The sequence below is a fragment of the Corvus moneduloides genome, chromosome 6 (genome assembly GCF_009650955.1).
Source record: "Corvus moneduloides isolate bCorMon1 chromosome 6, bCorMon1.pri, whole genome shotgun sequence".
In the NCBI taxonomy this organism is placed as follows: domain Eukaryota; kingdom Metazoa; phylum Chordata; class Aves; order Passeriformes; family Corvidae; genus Corvus; species Corvus moneduloides.
Genome location: NC_045481.1, coordinates 25,407,577 through 25,422,432, shown reverse-complemented (window position 1 = coordinate 25,422,432; position 14,856 = coordinate 25,407,577).

The window sequence follows — 14,856 nt, the reverse complement described above, 5'->3', positions numbered from 1 at the left end:
CTTTGGGGTGGAGGTGTGTGTTAACATTACAGTCAGGCTATAATGAACCAAGTGCATCTAAGGAGAGAGATTTCGCCACAGTTGTTGGCTCAGCAGCAGGACATCTCCTGTCTCCCTTGGCTGACAGGTGGTAAGCAGTTTATCAGCTACAAAGTGCCATCGAGTTCCCTTCCCTGCAAGGATTCCAACAGAGCCGGGCCCTCGATGTCTCCACTCTGCTCCACCTTCCATTCCATCTCCCTTAGCAGGTGCTTACTGTTGTATCAGGAATCATTGTGGACCATGCCAACCATTTTCCATCCAGGGAGTAGCAGCTACATTTTACCCTATAATTTCCATAGCATTGTAACTCCTGTTAGGATGTGAATATAATTTCTCAGTTTCCCCTGATTTTACTGCCAGCTGTCTTTCCACAAATGGGATAGGGAATAAGTTTCTTCCTGAATTAGCAATGGGTTAAAAAACAGGGGGGAAAAAAGAGCATAGGATAGATAATTGTTTTCCAAAAGATTTCATAGATGAATGGATGGAGCTGTATGTCACTCAATATATTCTTAATTGATCTAGCAAAGGGTGCAAATAATGAGACAATTTTTGGCTGATATGAAATCATTCAGGATAGCCAAATCTTACTGTAAAGAGTTTTGTAAGGAATTAGTGTTGAGTGGTTGGGTGAGAAAAGACTAAATTAATGCTAAGTAATCCTCCTGAGGGAAAAACAGTTTTAATGATGAAGCTCACAGTGGTGGACTCTAAATTAGCAAAGATCTTGAAACTCTTCTGATTAATTCCTTTAAGACATCAGCCCAAATCTCAGCAACCATCAAAACAGAATATTAGGAAGCACTGGGAAAGAATAGCAATTAAAAAAAAAACCATCAGAAAGCTTGATTATGTGTACATCGATGAGATGGACACACAGTAAATGATCTGTGGAAGTGTAGAGGCAAACAGACCTAGAAAGGGCAGAGAGAAGAGCAGAGAGGGAAGGTTAAAGGTATGGGACAACTTCTGTGAGACATATAACTGTGTAGCAGTTCTCTTCTGCTTGGAAAAAAGACAACAAAATGTGGGTGTGAGGGAGGAATAGCAAATTATGAATGACATGAAGAAACTGAATAGGGAGTGATTACTCACTGTGGGGTACCCAAGGAAACTATTAGGCAGCAGGTTTAAAACAAACAAAAGAAAGCCCTTTCCTGCATAACAATATTACATATTGAGATTCATTTTCATTGGACACCAAAATTACAAGTAAGTTTAAAAAGTGATTAAACAATTTTGTAAAGGAAAGACTGTGAAGAGCTATTAAACATGAGATGGATGATTTGAAACAGAAGTAGCTGGCAACTACTGTTCTACTTTCCCTCTTTCATATGTTCTTTTTTTCTTAACATCAGCTGCAGGCCACTGGCTGAGAAAAATCTTTTGGTTTTTAGTTTGATCTAGCATATCTGTTTTTATGTAAAGCAGCCTAGAAAATATGGTTTATTCAAACTAAATATGTAAGCTCTCATTCTGCTATCCTTTATCCCAGCCTATTGTCAATATAAAAGCTAACCTGGTGTCATTTCGGTGGCATGATTAAATGTCATATAACTGAGCACTTCTGAATCGATAATATGTCAATAATAACCCAGCCAAAACCTTCTATTAAATGATCCTCTTTTAGACATTTGTCATGTATGTAATGGTCTACAAATATTTTCAATGTTGCTAAGAAAAATGAATAGATATAGAATATAAAACTTGAGCCTAATAAGCGATGCCTTTTCTTGGTCTTAATATCAAGAGTCATACATGGTTAGAAGGGGAAAAGGGATTTTACTTCGGTATTTATTTTTAAGGATCCTTAGGTATACATGTCTAGGTCATATGCATCGAGATGCACCCTGGCGAGTGTGTGTGTGTGAGTTCTCCCCCCAGCATCGGGTATAACATTATAGGTTTTACTAATTAGCATATCTATCAAAGATTCCCCAGTGACAGGCTCAAGTGAGCCCCCCTCCCCAAGGAACCTTCTCCTGGATGGTTCTATCTTGGTTTACAGAATGTGTTCTGGAGAGGACCTTGGGATCTGGGGCACACTGATCCCTAGTTACGAAGCTTCTAAAATGTTTAGTCTCTTAGCTTGACAAACAAGTCCAAGAATGTAGGCAAAAAGCACGGGGAATACAGAAGTTGTAAACAGGGGTGTAAAAGAAAAGGCAAAAATCTTCATGGCATCATAAGTGTTGCATGGTTAAGGACAAATGGGAGAGATATACCTCCACAATCCAGCAAAGGATGCGAATTCTGTTTCTCTACAGTTTCTCTAATTTTGCTTTAGTGAAGCAAAATTTGGAAGGAAAGAACAGTTAAGTATTCTCAGTATCTTTACGTTTACAAAATAGTACCAGAAGATCAGTAATCCAGGCGGTTTTTGTCCTTTATTACTGTATGAATATATAATATAATATAATATAATATAATATAATATAATATAATATAATATTTATTTCAAGGGCTTCTCCCAATAAATGTGTGATTTCTGTGGGAACAGAAAACAGCCTTGTTGGAGAACATTGGTGTCTTCACAGATCTTCAGAGCTAATGTGACCATGATTCTTTCTCTGTCAAGGCCCACCATGAACAAAACTGCAGCTTTGGAATTGGCACATGGAAGGTCTACAAAATGTTAGCTGAGTTGTCCCTGAGAGAGAGGGAAAAACCCTGAGGGTTTTTTCCAACGAGAGAAAATGAGATTCTCCTGACAGCAAAGTTAAGAAAAATACAGTTTGAGTTTGCTCTGCCGATTGAGAATGCTGAAAAAAAAAAGACTTAAATTTATGAGGAAGAATGAAGCCCTTAGAGCTCATGCCATGGGAGAAATGCAAGAAAATGGAAAGGCTGGCTGTTAAAGGTGCTATCAACCACTGAAATACTGAGTAAAACCACTGAACTGTCAAGAACTTAGCGCTCTCCTATTATTTTCAAATTTATGAACAGGTACTGTTGCATTTTCTGGAATATTCACTTCTGAAAGCTGAAAAATGACAGAGCTCATTCGAATGGGTGCCCTGCCTCTCAGGCAGCTTCCTAAGGAGCTGGGACTTGTACTGACATTTGTTTCCAGGATAAGAGGTCTGGCAACATTAGGCACGGCAGTGGCATCATGTGATGATGCGTGTGTATCTGGACAGGCTCAGCTGTAAGAGTAGCACGTCTGCTGTGTCAAGTTGGACTGGCTGGAAATACCACGTGGAGGTGGATGTTGGTGGTGTTGGATATATCGCACAATGGCAATGGGCTGAATGGTCCTGTCAGGTTGTAAGCCTGTGGTGTAAGAGAAGAACTGTCTTGAGCACTGCATCAACATCCTGACATTTGAGACTTGGACAGACTCTGAGAACATTCTCTCTTCTCCCTGAGCAGAGCTCAGGTGTCATTGCATGTGCTTCAGTGTCCATGTTTAGGTGCTTCGAGAAATTTGTGTCAAAAATTCAGGTGCAAATTGAATGCAGGTATCAGTGAAGATAAGACTTCAAAATTACTGTCTTGAACTTTTCACATTTTTCTCATCCACACTGTCATGTCTGATGCATCATGGCCACTGCCAATTGCTTTCTGATTATGTTGGATGTATGTTTGCAGCTGGTGGAATCAAGTAGTTATTTGCAGAAATGTGCTGAACTCACTTATTGAACTCCTGGAATGACAGTTCCATGAAACCAGAATAGAAATGGGATCTGCATTTATGCTGGAGTAGGAATACTCAAAATGGAAAAATTCCTCATGATCAGTCTAGGTGAGATAGTATCAATGTAGGTTTGTTTTCTGTGGGCTACTGGAGAGAAAGTATTGGGTGAAAAGAAAGAGCAGGATTCAGTTCCTGCTGTTACTCTGCAATTTTAAATAAAACATCCAAGACCCACAGGCTTAATTTCTTCATGCTGTTAAAATGCAGGTAGTAAACCTTGACCATACTTGAAAATGATTTTGTATTTAAAGTTGATAATACAATTTGGAAATTATTTTAACAAAGAAATTAATATGAGGAGAAGAAATATTTCCTCAAAACATTTGAGAATGGTAAAATAGAAATTTGTCTTCTTGGCGACTTATCCCTACAAGTTTGCTTTGGGCTTCAGAAATGAGGCTGTTTTTTGGTTTGTACAGTCACAGAAGTGCTGGCCCACTGAAGTGAGTCTGATATAAGTAAGGTATAAACAATAACTCCTCTCCTTTTGAGGAACAAAATACTGGAAAATAATTGTCAGTTCTTGTAACAATATTCAGACTATAATATTTTAAAAAATGTGCTCTCTTTCTCTTAGCAATAGTTTCTGCTGTCAGAATTCAGATCTTTCAAGTTTCAAGCAAAGCTGACAGAATTTTCTTCTTAAGTACCCATCCAAAATGAATGCGTTAAACAATGCATTTGTTTGTTGTGTGTTTAGTTGTGAAACTTCAACAATTTAACATAAATGTGTAATCTAGTGCTGCTTGCATGCAATTATACTGGTGATAGTTAATAACTGAAGGAAGGATGGGGAGAGCAGGCATACTTCTTTTCATTTTCTAGGATTAAAATAGTGGAGCTATGGTGCAAAATATTCGTCATGTTAATACTAATTACATTTTCCCATACTTTTTCATGTATGGGACACATTTTAACATGCATTATCCTCTATTAATTGCATGACATTTCTATAGGGTAGTAGAGCAATAGCAGTGTTGGGGAATGTGACAGGGAATGGTGCTTTTTTTTTTACCCACCATTACTCCCTGACAAGGTCACTGTGTGAATGGGTGTTCTGCTTATAGCCTTTTGTGTTGTACAAGTAAGAGATTTTGTGATGCGCTTGTCAGATATTATTAAAAAGTTCAATTAGATTTTCTAAATTTGAGCGTAGATTTTCTGGCTTTCCTTCTGCATCTGCATTTTTGATAGTCTTCAGATTTGTTTCTTGATTTGAAAACATGCTTTCTCATATATCCCCTGTCTGGTCACATGTGGTACTGTTGTGTTTTCCTGAAGCTGTTTTTGTTTGTGATGAATAAGAACTACTGGGATAATCTGTAGTGACGCTAATTCAAATTCACTTGTAGTGCTGCTGCCTAGATACATAGTAATTGTTACAGGACCCTCCATTCTGATAAGGACAAATATTCATGATGAAGACATCACTGATTTTTAACTCATTTGCTCTTTAAGCTCAGAACTACAGTGTTTTTTCCCAATGAAGAGAAGCAAAAGGGCAGGTATATGGAAACAGGTTTTGAGGATGTATATGTATGACTTTAATAACCCTAAAATACCGTGACTAATCAGTCGAACACATGTGATGTACATTGTTTGAATCTTGTGTGGCGCAATATATTTAAAGTATGAATGTCTTGGATACCACAACACCAGCACATCATCCATTGCAACCCCCCCATCCATCCCCACTATTAAGGCACTGTTGTACAAAAGGGATTTTCCCTGAAGATAAAATCAGGAGTGTTCCTCAACCAGCTGTTGGTTTCAGGTGGTAGTGCACCCTGTTAGGATGCACAGAGCTGCACCAAGCTGAAGACCTGTAGACTGTCATTAAGTTTAAAATTATTTAGTTTCTGTGTTTGCAGCCTTTAATAAACTGAAGATAATTTATTTATTCCAGAGTGGTTTGCCTGTTTTTAAATACAGTAAAATAAAACAATCACTTGGGGATTTTTCTTGCATGTGTGGGTGCGTATAGCTATGCAATCAATTGCATAGTTGTCATTTGCAAATGCAGGTATTTGTGAACAAGGGTTTCTGCGATAGTTTCTAAGATCAGATTAGAAAACATTATTCTAGAGTGTCCATTTGGAGTTTGGATATCTGATGGGAGAGAGAGGTAGAAAGAGAGCTTGTAGAAAAAAAACACTGAATCATTGACAGTAGCTGTGAAGTGACCATTTTTAATACCAAAGGTTAGGTGGTGTAATCTATATTTTCTGGCATTTTAAAATCAAAACAGGTTATCTTTCTAAAAGTCTTGGAATGCATAAAATAATTTGCTTTGTGTCATATGTTCTGTTGGGCTCTGAAAGTAAAGCCTGTAGCTCTGCAGTGAAGGAAAACTTATTAACTCAGAGTACTCCCCTCTGAGTGTGCTGCTGTTGCTAAGCCCTAAGTGGTCAGGGTGCTCACGAGACAGACAACATGAAAGTTCTAGAAAGTTAGAGGAATGTTTTTTTGTATTAATAATACCACGTTTGTTTATTTAACTGCACTGGAATATGATAAAGAGGTTATTTGGTTGGCTTTTGCATTTCATGAGCATTTGAAGAGTTTTATTTCATTTAACTCCTCAGCTTCAGTCTTCTTGCTTTAGTTGGCAACTGCTAATTTGAACCAAACTGAGAAAATGCTGGAGACCTTCTTTTGTAATGGCAGTTTGCTAATCTGACTTCTTTGTCCACAGAGAAGTCAGGGAACTGGCTCTCAGAATAGCTGCTCTTTGTTCTATCTATAGTATTCTTAAAGGCCTTTTAAAAAATGGTGATTGCTAATTACCATATATCAAGTACAGAGAACCTATATGAGAGAACAGGAATGTAAGAGAAAATAAAACTGCATTCCAGAAAAAATGTACCATAAAGAAGAATGAGAACCTAGGAAAAACTACTCTTCATCTTCTAAGCAAGAATTTTATAATCTCTTACATGCTTTTGCTCCTAGTTCTTATCCAGGAAATGGATAATTAAAGTTTGGATGAATAGCAATTAAATTAAAACTAAATGTATATTTATTTAGAGAGTATATAGATTTTAGAGGTTTTAGAGGTACAATTTAATATAACACTCACTTATGGAATACTGGAGTATGTCTCAGGTTTACTGGCCACCGCTTCTCCATATTAGCATTTAAATCATTTGTTAACAGTGGAACTTAGTGAGCAATAAGCAATAGCTTGCCTGTTCTTACATCGGCCATTGTGGACTGACTGCTTGTTTTTCTAACTCGTATGGACTGGTATTGTCTACTGGCATTCTGCTTTTGGAAATGAATTAAAAAATATATAATACTCTCCCTAAACAATACTATCTCTTGGCAAAGAAAACCTCTGTGAATTGTATATCTAAAGAATCAAACATATGTTTTTCAATTAAAAATCTAGGCATTTATTTCTGACTTACTCATATTGACTCCACTGTTGTCAGTAACTGCCATTGGTAAGTTCTGCCTTTTAAAGTGCTGATGGTTCATTACAATAGCCTTCATTACATCATATTAAGAAAATGTTGAGAAGCTACTGCTTTTGGTTTCCCAAAAACTCCAGAACCAGTGACTACACAGACATCAATTTATTTGGGTAGGATAGTTGGTGGAGGAATTGACTTGCAAAAGATCGTAGGTGGAGTAACTGCAGAATCTTTTTCAAATGGATACAGTGATAAGACCTTTTTTCCCACCTATTTCTTCCCTTCCTCTTGCCTTATATAGATGCTCTGTTACCAAAGTCCCTTTCTGTCTTCCAGTTCTACCCATGGTCCCCTTCATCTGGTTTTAGGATCTACATTTCACTGATATTTCTTTCTGTCACTACAGCTCCTCTTTTGATAATTTTAGTGAGCAAGTATTCCAGCTTTATCCCTTGGGCTTGTTATTTCCTCTCAGCCCACCTCTCAGCCTTTGATTTGCTCAGTTCCTGTCCTCTTCTGTTTCCTACCTCTGAACACTCTGAGAAGTATTCCCTTAAAAAGTTGTCCTACTCAGCATTCTTAGAATTTTTATAGTGGTTCTGAATGGACTATGTCTGTTCTCCTAACTGTGTCTCTACATATCTGCTTGTGAAAATATGAAACCTTTTAGAAAAGGCCTCACAAGCCTGTCTCTCTATTCCAGTCTTGACTTATTTTGTCCAAATTGAAATCTTAGACCAACTTTCTTGCATAGCCTTCAAGAGACCTGTGAACTCATGTTCAGTTCAGAGATAGCTACTAACCTTTGATTCTAATTCCAGCCTACATTTTCCAAGTATGAATGCTGCTAGGCTTGTCAGTGAGGCACATAGCATGGGTTTGCTATGTGTGTTATTCTTCCATTCAGGCTGTCTTGATGATTCTTTCTGCAATATTTCAAGTAATTCCTGCATTTTTATGTAGCAGAAGTTGGCACTATCTTGTGACGCCATTACGATGGCATACTTTTAGTCTTTTGTTGTAATTTTGTTCCTCTGACAATTCTTCTTATTGCTGCAAAGATCTTCCTTCCTATGTTTCTATTACCTTTGATTCCCTTGCTTTGCAAAATCCATCCTCCCTTGCTTCTCTAAACTTAAGCTGTTGATTAATTCTCGAGGCTTTTCACAACTGTTTGCAGCATACTTAGGACCTTATCTTCAAGGGTGAGGGTGAACACCAACCTCCAGTTGGCTCTGGAACAATTACTATGTATCTAGGCAGCAGCACAGCAAGTGGATTTGAATTAGCATCACTACAGATTATTCCAGTAGTTCTTATTCATCACAAACAAAAACAGCTTCAGGAAAACATAGCACTACTACATGCAACCAGACAGGAAATATATCAGAAAGCATGTTTTCAAATCAAGAAACAAATCTGAAGACTATCAAAAATTCAGATGCAGAAAGAAAGCCAGAAATCTGTGATCAGATTTAGAAAACCTAATTGAAGCCCAGCCTTCTCCATCTACTTGTTGAAGTTCCAGGCAGACACATTTGGTTTTTCCCTGTAGTATTCCTCTACCTAAGCTGGGAAACGGGAATATCCCTATAAGCAGACCAAATCTTCTTCATTATCCTCCAAATCCCTGCTTAATATTCTTCTTAACTAAGACTAATACATGAGAGCATGAGCACAGTCTCCTGAGATCAAGCTGAGCAATGCCAGTTGCTTTATCTCCACCATTGATGTCTGCATTAATTTCCTCTGTACTCTGCAAAATAAGTCGTCTGAGGCAGGAGCAAGTAGCATAAACAAAGTGTTACTGCAAAGCAGTTGATAAGTAATGACTTTGGAAGTCTGGCACTTCTAGGAGATTTTGGAGTGCTGGCCTATGCTATATGAATGCTACAGAACATGTGCCTCTGGCTGAACAATAAGGTGTTATGGGATTTACTTTTCATTTCCTTACTTCTATGAAAGGTTTATTTTATAGAAACCTTTATTGTTTCTCAATTAAGTTATTTGTATAATAATGGCATGTGTGGGTAGCACAGGATGATAAATATTGAATATGTGGAAATGATTCATATTTCATGAACTCTGATCCTGACCTTCTTACAATTACCAGAACAAATTACATTAATTACACCAAATTACATGACAGGTGGAGGAAGTTGTCATTAGTATCCATTACATACAGCAATATAGAAACTCCCTGGTTTTCTGTGGTAATTGACTGTAAGTGTGACCACTCTTACATAACAGCAGTACACACTCAGGAGGTGATGTTTTGTTTGTGTAGTTTTCATGTAAAAAGAGCTTACTTATTTCAGAATAAAAAGGTTTTTCCTGAGTGATAAAATCAGTGGAGCCTGGGTTGCTATGGATTAGGATCTACTGTGTCCAGTACTGCAGCCCCTTTTCCACCTCCCTCTAAGTCCTCTCTAGTGTCCTAAGCCAAGCAGCCATGTGGGTGCCCTACATGGACCTCCCGTCAGTGTTTGTGCCAGCTGCATTGGCAGCAGCAGAGGCTATCTGTGCTCCTCTGGGGTGGACTTATGTTCCTGTCTTTTAGACTTTATTGCTAACTGCTGGTCTTCAGGAAACCTGTAGGAGTGCAATCGTTTGTAAGTTTCAGATTTGGGTTAGTAGTGATTGTGTGTGTGTGAAATTAGATGAGAGGGAGATACTGTGGTAAGAGAAACCACATTTTCCTAGGAAAAGAAACAGTGAAAAATACTTTGTGCAAAGGTCAACATCTGAAAATGTGTGCCTGAGAATGATCTAGGAGGGTCATACAGTACGACCCATGTGACAGACTGCTGTAGCATGGCTTTATGCTCCACTGGGAGCCCCACCGGGACCTCCCACAGCGTAGACATTCCACTGGCTTTTCCTTTTTAGTCGTAGCGCAATTTTTCTGAGGTGAAAGACGGTGATAAGGAAGGGACATATTTTGATACTGTTGCATTTTAACCCCAGCCAGCAACTAAATACCCTGCAGCTGCTTGTTCACTCCATGCCGTTCCTTGGTGGGATGGATAGGAGAGCTGTAAGAAGGTAAAACTTGTGGGGTGAGATAAGAGCAGTTTAGTAACTGAAACAAAGTAAAATATAATAATAATAGTAATAATGGAAATAATAATGAGAATGAGAAGGAGAAAGAGAAGGAGGAGGAAAAGGGACATAAAAGAGAGAGGGTAATAAAACCAAAGAACAACAAGTGATACACAATAGAATTGCTCACCATCCACTGTCAGATGTACAGCCTGCCCTCAAGCAGTGCTCAGCCCCCCCCAGCCAACTCCTCCCAGTTTATACTTCGGGAATGGCATTTTATGTTGTCAAATGTCCCTTTGGTCAGTTTGGTCAGCTGTCCTGGCCAGGCTCCCTCCCAGCTTTTTGTGTACCTTGCCACTGGCAGAGCACGAGACACTGAAAGTCCTTGACTCAGGGCAAGCACCACTTAGCAACATCTGAAGTATCAGTGTGTTATCAACACTATTCTCATACAAAACCCAAAACACAGCAGTGTACCAGCTACTAGAAAGAAAATTAACTCTATTCCAGCCAAACCAAGGACAGATATGTACAAATTTTCTTCATGCCTGACATAGTTGAATTGTTTACTACGCACAATGGAAATCTGCATTTTACTAAAAATAATTTTTTCTTCAGTTTTTTCAATGGGACAAAGAACTGAAGGGTACAGATAAAATCTTGTTCTTCCTTCATTTTATAAAGCCTTTCATTGTGTTCTTCCCTGTAATGTGTGCTTTTCTTTCCTTTGCTCTTCTATCTTGCTCCATTATTCATCCTTAAACAAAGTTTTATCCCTGTTGATAATTCTTTAAGAAAAAGAGTTTTAATTTAAATCTTTCAAGGTAATATTATGAAAAAAAGAGAGAAAAATGTATGAAAATAACTGAACAACTTCCTCCTAATTTTTAAAAATCTCTGATTGTCTGTGAAGAGTTTAGAGAATGTGACTCTAAACATGTATGGTAGAGACAGGTTTATTCCATTATTCATTATCCATATTATTTAATTCCCTTTATAAACAGTTTTTAGCCAGTTGAAAGGCTCAAGTAGTGTAATATAAATTGAGACACATTCCTTTTCTGGATATCTGAGCAGAGCAGGCTTTGGCATTGCATGTCATTTATGGGCACTATATCCCTAAATACCTCTTAGGGGCCTGAGACCCTCTTGTGTAACTGACTCTTGTTAGGGTCTTGGAGCAGCTTCATGAAGGACCATGTGCAAAAATAGCATGTACAGGTATTTTCTTGTACATACATAGTTTTTTTATGCAGTAGGCATGATAAAAGTAAGTCAAACTGCTTCCATGAACTTGAGTTTGTTTCCCAGGTAGGTGAATATATAATTTGATATATGTAAACAAACCCAGTCATGAACAACAAATGGGTCTTGCTTTAAAAAAATGCAGTGAATCCCCTATGTGAGTGATGAAGCAGTCATTATTTTCACGTAAGCTCTTTGGTTACAAAAATGTAGTAAAATCTCATATGTGAAGTTAGGAATCCAATCAAGAAATTAACACGTAGCAAATCTTTGAAAAGAAGACAACATAATCTGTTGGAGGAGACAGTGGAAAGGTTTGAATGAGGACTAAAAAAAAGAAAAAAAACCTTAAATAATCCTTTAAAAAGTGAATGAATGTGGTATATGCACAGTGGTATCCAATGCAGTATCACTGGAGGAAGTGGTATGGTTAGTGTGGCTTTCTGTGACCTTCCACCCCATCTGGGGCATCTTTGGCTGGACCAACCTCAAACTGGGAATGTCAGCTCCTCTGCTGCAATTACCTAGAAAGTATCTTTAAACAGTTCAAGGTTTGTATATGATTAAAAAACCTTGCATCTTATTGATCTACCAAAAACTTTGGAATGATGGCCCAGCACTCTAGTTGGTGGAATAAACAGTGTATTTCTGCTATAGGTGCACTTTGTCACTAAGATGAAGGATGCTAAGAGAGCCCTGGGGCTGGGGACAGTTGTATTGTGTATAATGAGATTTCTGCAAGAAAAGGTCTAAATGTTGTAGAAAACATAGGAATGGAAAACCTGAAGGAAAGAGTAAGGTTTGTGCTTTGCCTTGCACTGACTGAAGCATGTATTTGCTGAATTTGTGCAAAGGAAGCTTTTCTTTTTTGAGGCTGCCTAGCCCAATAGGAGAACTTATCTTACAGCTGGAATCAGAATTTATAAGGGTTTTTATATTATAACAAACACACATACCTTTTAAGCTATGGTCTTGAAATCTAGGCCTTCAACAGCATAGCCTGAAATGTCATATGCACAAGTCAGCCCACGATGTGGAAAGAGTAGAATACTTAGAGCACAGGATTTAGCCATTCCACAGTAAATGAAATACGACTTCTAAAACCTTTTGAAATGGTATTTTTTAAATTTTATGACTTTTAACTTGTTTTATAAAAGTTAAGCCTCACTGCCCTTTCCTCGAAAAACTATGACACTAACACAAAATTTACTTGTTTGATATGTTATTACAATTTTTCTTCAAGCCAGCATTGAGCTTTAATATTTAGTACCATCTAACACTGCATTATAATTTAAATCCATCTTAATGACTTCTGTAATATAAATGTTTTAAGTAAATAACAATTATTTTAACAAGTGTTTCCTGATTCCAGGCATATGTAAAGAAGATAGGGTATGTAGTATAGCTGACCAGATAACTGCTTTCACAAATTATATTCGTTCTTCTTTATTTCACTGCAAAATGAAGAGAGTTCAGGGTAGTTCAAGGAAAGCATTGTGATAAACAGACAGCTTAAATGTGAGCAGTGTAAAGAGCAGCAGCTTGCAGAAATATTGCTATAGATACTAAGACCGTATCCTGCCTCGCTATGGACCACACGTAATTGAATCATGTTCAATAGAAGGCCATTACAAAACAGTGCTGATTTGCAATGCTAATATGGTGAAGACAGCTGTCACTGGGAATTAAATATGATCATTCAAAGCCTGAATAAATGAGGTGCCCATTATCTTCTGGCTCTGCTACAGCCTGCTTAAAGAACACAAATAAATGATACTGTCTCAATAACCAGCTCAGTTTTGTCTTCCAGCCATAGAAATATGAAGAAGACAGAGGGAAGAGGGAGGACACACAACAACATCAACAACAAAAAGCAGAGTCAATTTACAAAGACACACAGAAAACCAATGCCCTACGACTTCATTTGCAACAGAACAGTATTTGTGGAAAAATGGAGAAAAGGCTCTTTAACCAAGCTAACATGTTGTAGTGTAGAGCATGCATACTTATTTACAAAAAAAAAACCAACCCAGTGAAAAAACCCAGGTGTTAAAAACTCACTCAACGATTGTCAAAAGAAATCAGTTAGAGATGCCAAAATGTCAGATGAACTGGAACAGAGTCTGGCAAGAGCGATAAAGGACAGGCCAAGGTAAATTTCTTTTCCTTTTGCCATCCAGTACTTTTAATGTCACAAAATATTTCAATTCAATTTTAATGTGAACCATAATCTATACACAAGGAAAATGTTGACCAAGAGGAAGAAATCTGAATTTGTTTGAAGAAAAAATCTGTGGGAAGTTTGTGTCATTTCACAGAGAGCAAAAACCCCAGCAGTGGTAAGAAAAAGGAAAAAGAAAAGTTAATATAAAAATGAAGAGTATTTCTACTTCAGGTAAGACTGTCAGCCAACTTAGTAGTCCCTCGCGTAGCTAGCTCAGTGCTAAGTGGGATCTGCCTGTTTGAAGCTGCAGCTGGGCAGTGCACAGAAGCCGCAGAGCCCAAGTGAGAGCTGTGCAGGGCTGGGGATCCGCATCATGCTGGGTAGGGATCCTCTGGCTGGCCTGCTCCGTGTCCTGGCTGAGCAGCTGCCCAGGCTGTGGTGCTGGGTTGCTGGCAGAGGGGATCACTGACAGCTGCTGTGGTAAGCAATGCCTTAGTTGGTATTTAATTACCAGCTCATGCCTATAGAAAACACTGTGCAAAATTTGCACCTTAAATGAGAAAGAAGAGAGAATACAGAGGAGCAACTTACAGAAGTCCTACTGACAGCAGGTGTGAAAGTACTTCTTTAGATCTGTGATATCAACTAAGGAGAGCAACATATGAAGGAGTACAGATTTGCTTTTCTTCCATTGAAGTATTTGCCCACCCCCTGCCTCTTCAAAGTGTTTTGCATTTTCCAATAGGAAAAACAGCTGTTAAAGCCTGGAAATGTCAAAATGAGCTGGACAAAGTAGAAGGAAAGGAGCTGAGCATAATGATGACCTGGACCACTGTTTTGTGTAATGCCAGGTCTCAGAACAAGTGACTGTTCTGGAACCTTTGACAAACTTGTGTAAGTGCACAACAGGCAACAGCTTTCACAGTAGAGCTGGCTAAACATGTGAGGACATATGCTGGTCTAGAACAGTGAGATAATTGCAAAGAACATAAAGGTATGGGTAAGGATTAGAACATTCATTCTACAAAAACAGCAAAAAAAAAAAAAAAGCCTTAGAAGGCATATGACTGAAAAACTGCATCTGACATAACATTAAATGCCAGTAAGTGTAAGGTTATATATGGCACAAGAAAGAAAACCAATAGGGTGGATAAAAATTGGGGATTAGCTCTTTGGAAGTTAAGTTTAGATATGGGTGGAGTTTTAAAGATAAGAAAAACAAATGTAAATTTGCAAATTGAAGCACA